Genomic DNA, 6,205 nt, shown 5'->3' with positions numbered 1-6,205 from the left:
GGGGGGGGGGGGTTTGCTTACAAACTCAAGCGTTAGAGCAAACCAATGACTTAGTCCTCTCATACATATAGTTGATAATAGTTTTTATTGATGTAAAAGATTATTGAGTCCTCCCATACGCATACGAATACGAATGTTGTAGACTATAGAGTATTTTTCAAGTTTCTATATGTATTTATGTTATATCACAATAAAAACAATGATAACAATGGGTAGGGTTATGAATGGAGTCTCATGTCCTACTTGTTCTTTTTTATTTACAACTTGTTATCTATATACTAACAATAATATTCTTTCTCACAAATACGTAACGTGGGTCTGAATCATTATCCAGTAAATTAAGATGTTAGAAGATATACATGCTGTTACTGGATTCGTTTTTTTAGATATTTATTTTTGTTATTATGTTTCTAAATTTGTGAAAGATAAAATGTCATAGTAGTCATAACTAAGACGTTAATTGCCGTTGTATAAAAATCATTAAGCAATAATAACTCTTTGTCAATAACAAAAATCATTGAAATGCATGTTTTAAGCACAAAGAAAATTATTTCTAATGAGATTCTACACATAGATCAACGTACGGCTCACAATCTTTGACGTATAGCAGATAAAGATGAAAATATGATAAGTTTATTTATAATTTGAAAACAAATCAAACAATTTGTTTTTCTCTTTGGCCTACGACTTTGCTTTGTCGTCCTGTGAGACAAAGACAAGCATTAGCAGCAACGAAGCAACACTCCGCTTGTACCCTTACCCCCACCCCTACCAAAAGATCAGTAATTTTATTTTTTTTAAACACGACACACAATCATATATGAATATATGCATAATTTTTTGTATTGAAGTGTTCTAAACAAGTCTTGATCACTTGCGTTGACACACAACTACGTAAGAATATTATCATGACTATATATTATACGGATATTTAATCCTCAACTTGCGATTTGTTTGCAAGGGGAAAATGGAGATTGCACCTTAATTAGAGGAAAATAAGCTCTATATATAATCTAAAATATAAGTGATGAACATGAGGGGACTCTTTCCTTTTCTAATAGAATATGTACATGAAAATTATTTACTTGTAAATGAATTAGGAACCTGCATAAATGAAGAATCTTTTGTTCATTATGTAACTATTATGTGGGTTGATCTGATTCTTGATATCAAATTAATTATAAAGATTCTATATATATATATATATATATATATATATATATATAATTTAATGTGCTTAAATTAGTATTTTTTTAAAGAGTCCAGCAGCAATCATTTCTTATTTGCTTATGCAACATATTCTCAATCTTTTTCTAAGACAAATGGGATTAACTTAATCAATCCTAGCTAACATAATGACATGTGAATTATCATAACTAATATTAGTTATTTAGAAACTTAATCTGATTATAATTAATGATCTTCACAGTTATTTGTTATACATCAAGCAGTGTTACTGTTTAGTTAACATGTAATCTTAAATCTCGATCATTGTTAAAACCAGCTACTCGATTACTACGTACATATACGATGTATAAATATGAAAAACAGAAGCAGTAAAATGTGTAAACCATGGAAAAAATTAAGGTTGGTATTAGTTGTATATGTATTAAAAAGGTGAATTATTAAGTATGGTTTATAGAAGTAATTAATTAATATAGAGTGGAGAAAGGCTAGCTAGCTACCAGGCCAGGCTTCATCTGTATATATCTACCACCACATAAGTTTATATTAAAATTATACTGCTTAACGTATCTTCTTGCATATTGGTTAGGAGTTGATGGATATGAATTTGCAGCCACACGAAGCGATTTGACCAATGCCAAGTTGTGTGTAGACAGTGACCTTTTATATATATATATATATATATATATATGTGTGTGTGTGTGTGTATGTATGTATGTATGTATGTATGTGTGTGTGTTTTAAGCTCCATAATCCTCCATTTTGATTGGCTAAAACATTGATTAAGTATTTGGCCAATGGGAGATCTTTTATTGATGTAACATCAATATTACTTTTGTTAATTAGTTATATCTCAATGGGGTCCCTCTCCTTCATGAAACATGAGTTTGTTAAATCCATTTTATGTTTTGATCACTTCTTGGGTAAGCTATAATGTCATTTTGTGCAAGTTTAACCAAAACTTTCTGAGTTTCAGTAACAGTTAAAGTTCTTGCTATACGTGTATTAATAAACATGTATAAATATGTACACGAATGTTGCTAAACAAACCCTTTGTGTTACAATCATGGCATATTAATCAAATTGTAAGAGTTATTTTGGCATACATAAAATTAAATTTTATAAGGTTTAGGTTCATTTAAGCTCACCTTGTATGATATGTTACAAATGATATGACTATTATATATTGATTGATCCGGTACACATTTACATTGATCTAAAGTTTAATATCAAAAAATAGGTCCACTCATATTAACACGAAAAAAGAGACTTCAACTTATATTTGATTGCAAATCTTTTGTATGTTTTTAATTTTGTTTTGATCAATTACAGAAAGAGCAAAGAATATTTAATAAACCCGATGAATGATCATGGTAATGGAGAGCAATTGGTAGTTTTTTTTGTGTGTCAAAAGTACAAAACCTATCATAATAAATCGGGTTGTTGGAAGTCAAACGGTTAGTTCGATTTTAATATGAAAATCAATAGATATATGCCTTAATATTCTTTGTATATAGTTTTTGCAAGTATTCGGCACTCATCATCCAATAATGGTTATTTCAACGTCAAAGACCATTGGTTTGGTGTTGTTGGTTTTGAATGCATATCCTCCGACAATCTTTAGATATCGACGTTGAGTACCTGATGAAATTTACAAATAACATTACTGTAAGATTTTAATGACCATGCTCGTTTACAAAATTGAGGCATTTTTTACTTTTTCTCAACAAACTGAAACGTATGTTTCTTTTTATATAAAAGTTGTAAAAAGTTTGTATGTCGTATAATTAGAAAAAAAAATGTAAAATAAGATAATGTCAAGAGAAGAAGATCCATGTCCACTTATCATGCAATCATATTTTTATTTTAAACATTTATCATTTTTTGTTAATTAATCTACTTTATTAAATTTTCAAATTAAAAATAAATATTTTTCATAACAAAATACATCATTAAAAATCTTTTATCGAGACGATTAAAATGACACTAACATCGAATATTGAGATACATAAACATCATGTAATTATATTGTTGCAAAAATAAATCCCGGATAAGATTTCACAATTTTGGATATAAATTTACAACGATATATTTATGATGGTTTTTTTTTATGGATTTAGAAGGTCTTTAGAAAAGAGGGTATGTAATAATTTAAATAAATAAAGAGAGATTAATGATAAAAAAAATTAATTAATAATTATTTGAAAGACTGATTGTATAGGTATTAATTATAGGAATTTGTCACAACCCTCTCCCACACGAAGTGACAATCAATATCGATGTGTTTTGAGCTTTCGTGTAAGGTTGGGTTCGCAGCTATTTGTCGAGCCAATTTAATATCACGGAATAATGGGATGGAATTAGGATGATGGATGCCTAACTCACTCAAGAGATACTTGATCCAAATTAACTCATAGGTAGTTGATGCCATAGCTCTATATTCGGCTTCAGTTAAATACTTGGATACCATAGGCTATTTTTTGGATTTCCAAAAAACTTGTAAGTTTCCAAGAAATATGCAAAAATCGGTTATTGATCTTCGAGAATCAGTACACTTTATCCTCAATCAGAGCCTGAGTAAGTTTGTAATTGACATGCATATTTTGCAAAGAAAAACAGTCCTTGTCTAGGTTGTTGCTTTAGATATCGAACTAGATACAAAACAATTTGCCAATGTGGCATATGTTGCTTTGACACAAACTGAGATTGTTTTTGTATTGTTAATGGAAAATTGGGCCAGGACTTTCCTTCCGTTGGCAGATAAGGCTTTAGCTTTCCATCTTGACAAGCTACGTTGAAAACTTTCCATGATCGGGTTCCAAGCCTTGATTCTATTCATATTATCTTCAAAGGAACCCCAAGATATCTACAGAGGAATTTACCGGCCTCACAATTAAGTTCATTGGTACCCCAATGTACTCTTCCTGAATCAGTTCTGACTTTGAAAAGATTACCAATCTCAGCTAAAACATAATAGTTTAGCATATTTTAAACAAGGGCCAAGTTAGATTACTCCCATGCGGAATCCCATACTAATATAACATTTATACACATCATTCTCTATAAAGAACACGAAATGTCCATGTATACGCCAATTACATACATCTCTCTCTCACACACACACACATTAAACTTTTGTATGGACACAGATACTAAAAATAATGGCATGATTGATCTTTAACCTTAGTGAAAATGATGGTTTCCTTGTATATAATTGAAGGTCCCTCTCATATTCAGAGATGAAGATGATGGATGGCAAGAATCAGCTACAAAACTCTCTCATGAAAACAACCCTTTTCCTTTTATTTTCATGCCTTTGGTTTTCATCATCAGAAAAACGTCAAACAATTGGCCATGGCATCCCCTTCTATTTATAATCATATCATTTAAGTCATTATCTCAAAAGCAGCACTCTTTCTAAAAATATTCATTTGTTTCTAGAAATATGCTAAATAATATTATTTATATTTATATTTATATTTATATTAAATAAATAAATTGAATGGAACTTTTCTAAGTCTTGATCATCTACAACCTTCTGTAAGGGGATTTTTTTAATATTTAAGATGGTGTTGTAGATATATATATAGTTTAATCCATTCAAACTTTAATTAATTACTTTCTTTATTCATAAATCCCCTCATTATATATTCTTAATTTCTACATGTCTAATCAAATGCCTTATAATTAAAGGTCTATGTAAATTATTAATTGTGAATGTTACATTTAATTATGCAAAATTAAGCTGGGTGTTTTTATGTTTTTTGTATTGAAAAATGGATAGTTTCTATTTTGATGTAACAAAAAGATGAAAGATGATATATTGGATATTCGTTAGATGTAATAAGTAGTAGTTAATGAGAATGAAAATAAAAAAATTTGTTTGGTTTTATATAATATAGTGAGTTTATTTCTTTAAAAACCCAAATTTTTATTTCAGGTTAAACCGGTGGGATTGAAAATTCATTCTTATTTATTTAAATTGTATTAATATGTAAAGATCAAGTGTAACATATATCATCGTTAAATCTTATCTTATAAAACCAGTAAAACTTTAAAATCATTAAAATTCATGGCTCCCGCCGCATTGCGCGGGTACACAACTAGTATATATATATATATATATATATATATATATATATGCCTAATCAAATAAGAACTAATTAGTTTGTGGTAATCGTGAGATCCAATCTCAACCATATATATATATGAAAGCTTAGATAGTTTTGTAATATTAATAATCTTTTTAAGGAATTTTAATTGTCTTTCTTTCTTTTCCTCTCACATTTGGGAGGAAACTTGTCATTGTTTTTTAATTTGTTTCCTTTCCTTTCTCTTCTAGAAAAGTTTTGAGAATAAGAGTTTTTTACTTTCCTCCATTTTCTCTTCGTTTCCTTTCCCTCATAAAATAGGTTTCGAGAACCACTAGAATTGGGTTTATTGGACATCACCAATTTCAAAACGTCTTAATAAATTGTTTTATAAGACTCAATTTATGAGACCGAAAAATAAAGGTCTTATTTGAAGACGTTGTAATAAGTTCATATGACTTTTTTGGACGTCTTAATAAGTTTTTTAGAACATTTTTAATACAAAGTGTCCCATTAGACTATTTTATAGGACATTTTTCCAATTTTGTTATAGTGAACACAACACTAGTATAGAGACATGTTCATATCATGGACACAAAGAAGGGAGTTGGAGAGGTTGAGGGTTGGATGGGGGAAGTTAGGGGGTTAACGACAGATAGGTTACAAAGACCTACGATAGATTTAAAGATGTGTGTTTTCTCTTACATTTTATAATTTTGTTGCACTTACTTTTTTCTCAGTTCTTATTATTTATCACTTATACTTTAATTACTGGTCCTTGTCCTCTTACTTTTTCTCAAACTTTTTCACATATCTAAGAGTTTTTTTTTATTTATTTATGAAAATAGCTGCTCTAGCTACGCTTTGAAGTCGATAACAAGTCTGCATACATCTCACTCTTTTCAGACCCTACTTTTAAGTGAGATGCA

Source organism: Cynara cardunculus (genome assembly GCF_001531365.2).
Source record: "Cynara cardunculus var. scolymus isolate 2C chromosome LG 12, CcrdV1, whole genome shotgun sequence".
Taxonomy (NCBI): Eukaryota; Viridiplantae; Streptophyta; class Magnoliopsida; order Asterales; family Asteraceae; genus Cynara; species Cynara cardunculus.
The sequence above is the reverse complement of the archived record's forward strand: the minus strand, read 5'-3'. Positions refer to the sequence as shown.